This window comes from Thermobia domestica, chromosome 14, assembly GCF_964235325.1.
Source record: "Thermobia domestica chromosome 14, izTheDome1.hap1.1, whole genome shotgun sequence".
NCBI lineage: Eukaryota > Metazoa > Arthropoda > Insecta > Zygentoma > Lepismatidae > Thermobia > Thermobia domestica.
Window position 1 is genome coordinate 34,842,726 of NC_137467.1, and position 12,884 is coordinate 34,855,609.

A 12,884-nucleotide genomic window follows, 5' to 3' on the forward strand; every position below is an offset into this window, starting at 1 on the left:
TACTCGACCCATGTTCCCATTTGACATTTCAAAGTTACCCCCCGTTACCCCAATTTACGGGGGGCGGGGAGAGGTACTTTTGGCGGAATTGGTTTCCCCCCTTAGCAATATATAACGTGTACTTCAAAAATTTTTTCTGTTTTATCATTTTTCAGATATTTCCATGGATTGATTAAAATGGCCCACCCTATATATATATATATATATATATATATATATATATATATATATATATATATATATATATGAGTATGTAAAGACGTATTTTTGTACTTTTCAGTGTACACATTTCTAATTTTTGGTGCAAATCCGGGGTCTAGTTATCACAATCTTTTAAATATGTCATTATTAGATCAGTTCGTTTGAGCAATTGAAGTTGTAACACCTGGCGATGCGGCTCCTGCCATATTATGATAGGTTTAATAGCACTAGTTTGCCCAACACTGGGATAGATGTATTTTTTCAGTTCGGTTAGATTCTGAAGCTAGATCCCGGTTTGAACTCTCTCCCTTCCAACTCATCATAAATTGATCGAAAGTGATTTCAGATTGACTGGAATGATAATGACAATCATTAACGTATTTGATTGTTTCAGGGGTCGTGTCATGTTGTTGAGTTTAAAGAAGACAGTGGCGGAGGCGTCGGGATCGTACATGAGTCTTTGCTGACTCCCAGGAAAAGAGAGACGTATTGGCCACCTCGCACGTTAATGTTTAAATATAATAATCTCTTAGCGGAGAATAGTACGCCTACGAAAGATTGGCCTCTACACACCATAAAGAAGTTTTTCTATCACACAGGTTTGTTCTCATTGTCTTTGTCACCTATATGGAATAACAAAATGTAGATATTATTGAAAAAAATGTTAGTTAATATTAACGCGATAATCTTCGTAGCTGATCTTGTGTCGAGTCGGCCCTGTGCCCTTCTTTTGTGCCCGAAGTTTAATGTTCAGTTGATATTCAAATTTGTAGAGAATGAAACGTAATAGCCCATTACCGGGTTCTGTTCGTGCGTGTTTGCTATTTTCTTTATCACTGAAAGAGTTTTATTGATAAATGTATAGGAGGCATTTCATACGAATTTACCAGAGGCATGTTGCTTCATAGTCACAGATTTGGCTGATTTTTATTTTACTGAAAGCTAGTGTTATATAGGTAACAGAAATACAATATGAAATTATTCTAACAGATACTGCAGAAAACACAGGGTGTTCAAAAAGTAATGAATCTCCCCTAATTGGTCGTTTCTAAAACACACCCAAGAACAGGAAAAAAAGCACATCTCAAAAACTATATTTGGACAATTATATAATGATTTTGGTTTTATTTGAAAGCGAAAAACTTGCAGTTTTACGTCCCACGCTTATGCCGGATAGGCTAAAGGAGACGGCATATTTGAAAGCGAATGATCCGTGTAAACTAAAAATGGAGTTTTTGCATGTTAAATCTAAAAAATCCGAGAAAAATATTCAGCAATATACTAAAAATATTGCCCCAAATTAGATCTGAAGTGAGACCTTTTCTAATGGTGAATCCCGAGTGGTAGAACAAAATAATTTAGTACATCACATTATCTAGACATACACAATAACATACACAAAACATAACAGACAAAAAAAATTAAAAAGGTAATCTCTCTAACAACTGTTCTTAAAATTTCTAAATGCGAAAGCAAACCACGGGTTAAATATTATGAGTAAATTCACAACATCCTAAAACAAGATATCATGAGCCGTCAAGAAAAATGTATATCAAACCGTGAAAATATAGGGCAAAAACGAAGCCTGGGGTCCGTCCGGACCCCAGGTATGTGTTATAAAGTTAAAAAGTACCTTTTGAAATATTCAAGGTCAAATATTATGTTACATGGCACGGATAACAAAATCCTGATTAATATCATTATGTTTATTTTTTAATGAAAGAGTAATGTTTTGGCTTTAAAATAAGCCCTACACGTTGTTTGTGCCGTACCTATAACCAAAGTTATGCAAGGTTTTCTTCGGCCTTGCATGTTAAAATTTACTTAACATTTCAAGGTTGGCAACTCTGCAACATGAAAATTGTACGTTACTGAGAGCTGTTATTTTGAAAATACTCTTCTCTCATAAAGTACTTATTATATCCAAATTTCATGAAATTTGAAGATCGCGAGGTTGAAAAGTATGTTTTTTTTTTGTAATTTGTAATGGTAGTTCTAGCCGTGGATTGCACTCTGTCTGTGTATGTAAATGCCATCAAAAAGTCAAGTTGATGCCGCAAGCCACCCACATATAAGATTATAATGGTATACTCGATATATTAGTTCCAGAGAGACGAGAAAAAAATGGTCTTTGCTGAAATATGGACAAATCTTGTGCTTCAGACTGCAACCACGTAAGGGTATAGTAAAATTATAATAATTTCATTCTCAGAAATAATACCTTTTTAATTCCTTCATATGTTATTATATATGTCTTTATAATGTGATGTACTAAATTATTTTGTTCTACCACCTGGGATTCACCATTAAAAAAGTTCTCTCTTCGGATGTATTTTAGGGTACTATATTTTGTATAATGCTGAAGATTTTTCTCGGATTTTTGGGATTGGCTTACACAGATCATTCGCTTTCAAATAAAACCCAAATCATTATAACTGTCCAAACAGTTTTTGAGATCTGCTTCTTTTCCTTTTCTTGGGTGTGTTTCAGAAACGACCAATTTGGGAAGATTCATCACTTTTTTGAACACTCTGTATTTTCTGCAGTATCTGTTAGAATAATTTCATGTTGCATGTCTGTTACCTATATAACACTAGCTTTCAGTAATATAAATATCAGCCAAATCTGTGTCTATGAAGCAACATGCCTCTGGTGAATTCGTATGGATTGCCTTCTATACATTTAACAATAAAACTCTTTCAATACTCTGTGATTACTATAGATATTCAAGATATAAGTGAAGCGATTTCCACAAAGTAGAAAAAATCGTAACGGATACAATTGTTTAAAGTGTTATGGAGTTGAAATCTCTTCCTGGATGGAAAAGTGAATGTATATTGACTCAGCTAATACTTAGAGTAAAAGCATATTCCTATAAGTCATATTAAATAGGCTACTTTTCGATTTTAATTAGTTTCCAGTCGAGTGTAATAGGGAATTATACCCGTTTCAATTAATCGTTTTGCGTTCAAATTCGTTTAGTCAGGATGAGCGAACAAAATGCAGATATAACAAGTCTCATAGAGTTATCTCCTTGTATGTCTTGGAAACTTACGTTAATGTGTGTTTCTTCTTTATGTTATATATATGAATTGTTGCTTTCTTTGTCTTTTTACTTTTCATTTCTATCGAAGTTTCTGGTGTCCCGTTTCAAAACGTCCACGACTTTTTGTAGCCGTAAACTCTGTTTGAAAAGTGTCAATGTTCTTCCTCATGAACAAAGCCTTAAATTCACAATCACCGTGTATGTGTGTGTGTGTGGGGGGGGGAATTTCGCCTAAGGATGGTATCACTCACCGTATTGACTTGTCTGTGAGATACCATCCTTCGGCGAACCTTTCCCCATACACGATGATTGTGAAAGATCATTCAAAATTTTCAAAAAGAGTCTTCGGCTGCAGAAATCGTGGACGTGTTTTAAAACGGGACACTAGAAAGTAGATAGAAAGGAAAAATACAAAGCAAAGAAAGCAAGATGTGTGTGAAGGAACAGCCGCAATGTTAGATGGCTGCACTAGCCTCGTATACAATTAATGTGTTTTGGGTTTTCTGGTGCTTCCACAAAAGTGCACACCCCTTATGTAGCAGTGGCTTCCGCTTAAATTATCTGATTTTCACATACGTTGCAGCCCATGACGACTACATCAAAAGTTGTCATGGGCGCAAGCTCTGGAAAATTCATATGCGCGCGTTTCAGCGCCTCAAGTTTACATATGGCCGAAATATGGTTTAGGTCAAATCGCTTTGTTTTTTATTGGCCTTCGCCGGCCAGGTTGGCTTTCTTGTTAAATGATTTTTAAACTCGACAAGCTCTACAACATATGTGAAAACAATCTTATTCCAACTGAAGTTTACATGAACACGAGCGTGCTGTAGCGCGCGCATACGATTTTCAGAGCTTCCAGGTGTCGATCGCTACAACATATGTAAAAATCAAGTGATTTACACTTCAGCCACATGTAAACTCGAGCGCGATGTAGCGCGCACATATGAGTTTTCAGAGCTTGCGCCAGTGACTTTTAATGTACTCGTCATTGTCTACAACATTTGTAAAAATGAAGCGATTTGACGGATGCCACATTTCGGCCATGTTTAAGCTTTAAGCGCACTGTAGTGCTCGCAGGTCATGTGTAAACTTGAGCGCAAATGAGAGTTTTTCAGAGCTTGCGTTCTTTTTATTTTAAAATACAACAACCCTAGATATACTCAGGTCACTTATTCCCAATTTAAACGGCAAATGGTGTGTTTATGGTATTCTGGTGCTTCGGCCTACCGTCCCTTCCCACCGCCTACCTTTTCTAACAACTATTTTCTTTCATCCAAAAATTCATACACGTCATGCTTAAACACAACAAGAACATAATATTTGAGAGTAATTATTACAAAAATTTGAGTATTAATTTTCTCCCATTTTGTTTTCATTCTAGGTTTTGCAGTAGTTGCAAGACACCTTGCAGAAATGAAAAATATGCTAATAGATTTAAGCAATGATGTTTGTTTACTGAAGGACCAATTAAAAACGGCAAATTCTACATCGCCTGCAAAAGTGAATTACCGGAAAGCTGCACAATTCCATGTACATCAGTAGAAGACGTGTTAAACTTGGAAGAATGGCTTCAAGTACGTGATAATGCAACGACGCTAGTAAGCTGGTTTTCTAAATAATATTATATTTGCATTTTTACGCTAATTTTGTTTCCGTGCATCAATATTTAAAAATTGAATTAAGGAGAAAAATTAAATATCATTCAAGATGTCTACTTTAATGGACATCTTGCCAATTTTAGATACTTTATTCATTCCGGAATATCGTAAATTGTCTATGTAGTAAGAAATTTCTAGTTTTTCCTTGGGGGGGAGGGGTTAACAGAATCCAGAGTGAAAATTTATTTTTGGCTTTTAGGAACTGTGGATGAACACAGGGTAAGGAAAGGGCATGTTAGATATTGGGAAGAACTCGTAATAAGACCTATTAATGTAAGGTAACAGTGCAGTAGGCAGAAACAGACCTGCAACTAAACTGCTCGTCATTTTTATCTTACACCCTTCCTTGTCCCGTGTTAACCCAGAGTTGATTAATAAGAAAGAATAAAAATCGAATGTTGACTCTTCAAGGGATCCTACCGGCGAAAGGAGCCCCAACCCTTCAACGAAAAGAGGCCAATTCAGTACGTTTAAAGAATTGAAGAAGACTTCACTTAATTAATTAGTAGAGTGAATTTAAGAATCAGTGAAAGTAAATCGGGGTGGGGGGGAAAGGATACCTAAAAGATTTGAAACCAAGGGGATAGGGCCTCAAATTTCTTATATTAACATAAAATCCCATAAGAATAACGGAGAATTTGGCAAATTAAAAATAATATCTAGAGATGAATTTAATGTGTAAACGTGTCTAGGACTTTAACCTTTCGTTGTGCTACGTTCGTGAATTGTTGAATTAAGTTTACCGAACCCCAGTATTTATTGTTTACGCGTCTTATAAACACGTCAACTTTCAAATTTCGTGCAAGGCAATACATTTTAATTTTTAGCATCCTTCTTTAAAAACACTGAAGTACCAAATTGTGTAAACTCGTACCCACAAAGTAGTTCACACTATTGTAGTTTATTTGTGGCAGCCCTGCTTCTAAACAATTATACGTTCAGATAATAAAGATGTTGCTCGGTAAGTTGGGTTAGAAACTTTTTAAAAAAAAACTAAATCAATGGTCCACTTAACGAAGAACAAACCCTGATAATATTTAACCGGGTGGAATGCCTAGAGAAGGCTTTTTCCTTCATATTCAAAACTCTATCACGCACACGTATTCATGGTTCAAAATATTCAACATGAAGCACACCGTCGTCTCTTACGTTACAACTTCGACCTTAAGTACAACGGCGATGTGTGTGTGAGATGTTCTTTGAGCACTCCCTGTTCATAAGTAGTTCCCACAAAGTATTAGAGCTTTAGAGCAGTTGCCAATGAGCAATCCCGTGTGTCAAACTACCCTAAACATGGGAGATCAACCGATTCGTGTGCTGTGTGCTTTCAAATTCAATGCATGAGCCGTACATCATCAAGATTGTATCGGTACGCAAGAATGGGATCGAAATCATTCTTTATTCATCTGTGAACAGTTATTCTCCGTGAATAATGTTTTATCTTTTCAAAAATACGGAGTTATTTGATTACTAAACAGTTCATTCTGAAAAATTGCATCTTAGTTACACCTCCAAACAGTAACTAGATTACTTGAGCTTTCAAGCGACGGCTGAACCGTCGCATTCCTTAAATGATGTCTTTGCAAGAAAAATTGGACTTTTCAACAATCCTCATCCTACTCAGTGCTTAAGTAGTGTTATAGAAATCCACCCTTAGATGTTAAATAGTTATTGCAATTGACGTGAGGCCATTGGTCTGTAGACCCACTAGTGGTATATTGTGATTGCTTTACTTACAACGTAAACGAAGTGTTTCATTTCTTTTCTTATTTTTATAATTCTGTTTCAGGAAACGTACCCTGGCACTTTTGGTGGGAGAAATCTTGGCCACGTCGTGAGAAACATATTAAGAAGAGTTTTTACTGACGGACAATTGGACTTGGAGCGGTCTTGTACAATTGGACTGGGAAATGTAAAAAGGGATCTCTGGAGAAGTTGACCATTTCAAGAACAATAATAGGTAGGATATTACCTTATCTCGATACTTCTGGTAAATTTGATGCAGTGGCACTAGTCGACTTGTGTTGACGCCTTTCATTTCACTAAAGGAAATTCAATGATACTACTATGTAAGGAGCAGAGGTTGATGAAATATATTTGAATTATTTCATGTTAAAAGGGCATATCTGCAAAATCAATGAAGCTCATTTTCGCATTTCATCACCCACTTCTAGCCTGGGCCGCCAGAAGGAACAAGAGTAGCGAGACCGGCCTTCACTGGTGGGAGTTCTGTGCATTTTCAATAATTTTCTTCAATGCGGAAGAGAGCAATGTTGCAAAATGAGAACTGACAGTTGTATTGTATTTGGAGGTGGAAGATTCAGTTTGGAGATATTCACGTAGCCCTATGCGATATTTACTGTACAGAAGATTGTGTGTAAGCAAACCTAGGTGTAAAAGTAATGATATGAGAACATTTAATAGCCTTAAAATCTGAAATAGCCTGTTTCTGCAATAAACGACATTGTCGGTAGCGATAATGTTACGTTGTTTTAAAGCAATTTTTAGCAGATTGAATCCTTTGTCACAAAGATTGGTTATATAAATATCTTGGATGAGTTCGTTAGGCGCAGCGATTTGATGAAAAATTTCAAAGTGGCCGCCCTTTGAGGTTTCCAACGATTCACAATTTACACAATTTTAACCGATCGGAACTACAGTTAGTCAAGATATGTGTTTATCATGTGTTAGTTGTGCGTGAAAATCAGAAAGATCGATCAAAAAAGTGAAAATGGTGGCCAGTTGAACTTTTAAAAACTTCGCAATTTCTCCCATTAGTAACCGATCAGAAACAAATTTAGTTCAAGAAGGAGTATTTTACAACTGACGTATTATAAATACCCATTTTTGAAGTGTTTGTTTCTGATCGGTTGTTAATTGTGGAAATTACGAATTTTTAAAGAAGTTCAACGATTTTATTCTTTCATTCTTTTAAACATTTCTTATATTTACACACAAATAATGTATGTATAACACTCATATTTTCAGAAACTTTAGTTCCAATGGGTTAAAAATTGTGGAAAATATGATTTTTTTTTAAATGTGCAAAAGACTCCCATTCTAGAAATTTTGATCCGATCTATCTGTCTAATGAACTCGTCCAAGATATGTATACAGTAGATTTTTGTGCCAAATTTGGTTCTATCTGTTGAAAATTACGGAAGTTAGCTCGTTCAAAAAATCAGATATTTGGGTTATGAGGCACCAAATGGGTTATGGGTTATGAGGTTATGAGGTAGGAAATATTTGGGTTATGAGGCACCATTTTCAATATGGCCACCAAACTGTGCTTTCCTAACCGCCCGTGAATAATTCTGGCGGTCATTTTGAAAACGGTGTCCCATATCGCAAATGTTTTCTACAGCCGCTGTTGCATGTTTTATGATCTACCGAACAAGGTAGCACTCGACCTACTGTATGTTGCCATTTGAAATTTTTAAGTTGGCCTCCGGGGTCCCATGATAGGCGCCCTGTGGGTACTTGCAGTTCACAATATTTTTGGACACGTACATTTATGACCAACGTGATTTGTTATTTGTTTTCATTTTGAAACTGTTTGAGATCGCAAAGTTAGGCACTAGTTATTAGGATGACATACATTTTGGCAGCCATTCTGAAAATTGTGTCCCATATCGCAGTGTTTTCTACAGCCGTTGTTACATGTCCCAAGATGTATTAAACGAGGTGTCATTTGAAATTTCCAAGTTGGCAGGATCCCTTGCTTTATATATATATATATATATATATATATATATATATATATATATATATACAGTGGCGGATCCAGGATATGATCAAGGGAGGGGCTATCCATAATTTGCCGTTTTATCCAGTGTAAAGCAGAATTGAAGCCTATTTTATCCAGTGTAAACCTGAGCGTCAAGGGGGAGCTATAGCCCCTTAGCCCCCCTTGGATCCGCCCTTGTATATATATATATATATATATATATATATATATATATATATATATATATATATATATATTTATAACTGACATTGGTACAATTCTGCGCAGCTGGATTTGATATTTTTAATTTCGAAACTATTTGAGATTGCAGCGTTAGGTAGCACCGTCTACATGAAATACCTATCTGATGATACAGCCTATCTGATACCGTAATTTTCAACGAATAGAAACGAAATTTGGCAGAAAGATTGGCTATATATATATCTTGGACGAGTTCATTAGCAAGGTAGATGGGATCCAAATTTCTAAAATGTGAGTCTTTTTGAACTTTTCAAAAATTCATATTTTCCACAATTTTTAACCCATTTAACTAAAGCTGGTCAAAATACTACCCGGGGAAAGTCAGGGAACTCCATGGTTGGTTAAAAAATATAAGAAAAACTGGATAAAAATTTATAGCAGACACCTATGAAACCCGGGAAAATTCAGGCGAAAAGCTTAGAAAGGTCCTGGAAAAGTCAGGGAATTTTGATATCCAGAAAAAGTTGCCACCCTGGAATAAGCCCGTTGTGGAAGATGAGAAATCAGAAAAAGTAAATAAAAGTACAGGCAGATAAGGAAATGTGTTTTCAAGTAGAAGCGGGCAGATGATATATACGACTTAACAAATTTTTAAAAAAGGTTAATAGCGTTCTCGACGCCGAAATTAAATTGCTGCAAATTTTAAACGTTTCCCTAAATATTTCATAAACTTATAATAAGGAGAAAAATTGCAAGTTGTTGTTATTTTATCAATGTGATTTTCCAAATGATAGCGTAGTTACAACTCCTCTGAATGTTTTGGTTATGTAAAAAGCGAGGAATGAATTGTTGTTTCGCGTTAAAAAGTTTATTTCCTAACTTTCAAACAATGGAAAATATTCAGAGAAGTTTTAACTATGCTTTCATTTGTAAAATCATGCGTGCAATTTAATTTCGGCGTCGAGAGTCCTCTTAAAACCCACCACTTAAAAGAAAGAAAAAAACTCGATAACCTATCATCAATTTTTATGTTGTAAATAATTGAAACTTGATACAGAGTTTGGAAATAAAAATTAACTGTTATCAACTTTGAACGTAGTTAACTTTTTATTGACACGAATTTTCTTCAGTTTGCCAATATCTCAGAAGAAAGCATAGCAGTGATTCTTACAGTTGTTTATGTAGCTGTGACTTATCTCTAGTATTCGTGCATCGCTTATACAATGTTCTGACTTGAAGTGTTGTGAAATTACCTTCATGATTTTTACCCATTTTTATTTTTGACCTTTCTTCTTTACTTAATTACAACCAAATATTATGATGTGAGGCCGTTAAAATTACTATTTCTATGTGGTGAGTGCTCAGATTTTATTTCATTGTGTAGAATCGTAATTTTTTAAAATCAACTATCATTAAGACAATGGTTTTATTTTCAGTCACGCCAGTCTGTTACATAGAACATTGTAGTAAGTTTGCGTGTTCATATTTCAAGTGTTTTCGAACCGTCACTGAAGTACGTATAATAAAGAATTGATGTAATCTATTGGTTCTATTTGTAGTATATCTAGTATTATTCTGTTGACTTCACAAATTATTTTCATTTCAGGGGCTGTGCGTCTTAATGGAATAGCCAGGAAAGCAAAAGACCAGGAAATAAAAGAAGGGATTCAGAACTGGTTCCGCTGGGGAAGAGATAGAAATGGAGGAAGAGATCGAAGGCGTACGTCATCCAATTTCCAAGACACACAACAGGAGACTAATCGAGGAGGAGGAATGGACCATTCTTGAGGCATTGCGTTCATCTGGGAAACAGGTTGCAGGATGTTCTACGAATTTTGTGAACTTTCACTCAGGTACAAGTGTTGCTAGTAATGTAAATATTTACAGTCCTTGTATAACAAGCGCTGAAACAACTTTTATATTTACAAACAGTAGTGAGAGAAGTAACGATGTAACTTCTATAGTTGCAAACAGTAGTGACAACAAACAGTAGTGGATGCACCACACCATTCATTCTATGTGCCTTCAGTGAAAGATCAGCTCATCACCTGGTCTAAAACCTTTAATATACCTAATAATGCAACAACGGCAATATTCTAAAGTTAGCACAACATGAAATGTACTTCAAATATTACTTTTCAAAAATTTATGTTAAAATAATTTTATTAGCATCATTGTTCCGAAATAGTATTCAAATTTTGCAACAAAAATCTCACCCGCCTCCACGAAACGCGAGCTTGGCCCCTAAATGCATAACTAGAAAACTTTCAGAAGCATTAACTCTGAAATGACTTGCTTTAGGGCTAAAATAAACACACAATCGTATTTCTGGTAAAATATTCTAGCCTTAAAACATATGACATGTCTCCCTTTGCATTTGAAATTTCGAATACCAATCAAAGATTTCCGCCATGATGCTTGATAGCACCATCTGATGTGTCAGACCACTTCCAAGTTTCATCATTCTCCCTCAACATGATCTCAATAGACAAGGATGGTGAGGACTTTTGTTTTGCCATGTATATTGATAGATTGTGTGAAATCTTGATAATAAGTAGATTATAAAATTTACCTAAAAAGTTTAGTACAACCAAAAAAGTACTTACGAGAGTCACTGGCAAGAGGGTATAATAAAAGGGGGTCGTGATATGAAATAAGTTAAGAATTACTAATCTATACTGAAATATTCTGTACCCAACACAGTGTAGTCTTAACGAGAATAAAATAAATGAAAAGATAGGTTACAAGAGCAAAAAAGCCTTAATAAATACGTTATTACATGATTTTGAAATGTGTTTAAAATCATGTTTTAAACTGTTCAAAATGTTTTTTGTGTGTATGTATGTTTTAAAACATGTTTAAAACATTTTGAACATATTTTTCATGTTTCAAACAAATGTTTTGTTCTTTTTTTTTTAAAAAAAAAAAAACTTTTTTTCCCAACCCTGATCACAATGTAAGTCACCGTAAAATTTGAACTTGTTAAGAATCACAGACTATATTCTAGTCTGTGTTAAAAATGTTCTCGAAACTGGAAGTGTGAAATGTAGGCTGTGATGCGATGTTGCTTAGTAGACGCGCTACAGCGAGTGACGTAACTAACGGGGGAAGCGAACAGGGCTTGTGACCCGGGCGCCGGATTGGGGCCGAAAAACTAGGCAAATATTTCTAATAGTTTTAGCAAACCAAAGATCATAAAAAATAGCTCAGAAACTTAACAGGACAACAACGATTCACCAACCTTAGGATCATATCCATAGAGATAAGTTAGCTTCAAAGCCATCTTTTGAGAACATTGTAGAAATCTTTGAAGCAAAAAGAGCCCACAAAGTTCAATTTTAGTTCCAGCTTTTTGTGTTTTCATTTAGCTTACATCGATTTAAAAGATTTCCAAAATGTCCGAGTATAATAGTCGAGACAACAGCTTGACTGTCATAATTAAATATGCTATTCTAAACCAACATTATATTCCATTCTAAGGCAATATATTCTATTCTATTCTACAAGAGTCACCTTATGCCTCCTGCTTGTATATATTAAAAAACTGAACATCAGTATATATCTATTATTAGTATTATTATTATATGTTTAATTATGTTAAAATAAAATGGTTATCCCAGGCCTGGGTATTATATAGTTTAGCATGTAAAAATTATTATTAATGTATACATGTTTGTATATTTAATGTATTTTTTTCTTAGAGCTTCGTAAATTTTTGACAAAAATCTTACTTTTCCTCTTGTTATTCTTGAGAAACCAGTTTATTTCTGGATTTAGACAGCCAGCTTTGGAGATGGGAAAGACCGTTTACTCTTGAAGTATCAATGGATCTTGTAAGGTAGGTCAAAGCGTCCCTTTGGGTAGTTCTCTATAAATACAAGGAGGAACTGTATTCTTTAACTTCATTTATGGGTAAACTTCCCGCTCGACGCCTCGAACATAGTAGTTGTCACAGCTGTATGCTGGCTTTTTTGGCTTAGTGATGGCATTATAGGCTACGTTAGGTTCCTTAGAAGTTTAGCACTTTTGTGAAACTTAGATGAGTGATTCT

General features: G+C 35.1%; 1 long non-coding RNA gene across 1 annotated transcript; it reads left to right on the forward strand.

Annotated features, from left to right (window-relative positions):
- Positions 1–4,631: 4,631 nt before the first annotated feature.
- Positions 4,632–12,534, forward strand: LOC145670588 (uncharacterized). The gene is made up of 3 exons (XR_014128348.1): positions 4,632–4,821; positions 6,695–6,865; positions 10,464–12,534. It is a non-coding gene; the product is annotated as an uncharacterized LOC145670588 (long non-coding RNA).
- The last annotated feature ends 350 nt before the right edge of the window (positions 12,535–12,884 follow it).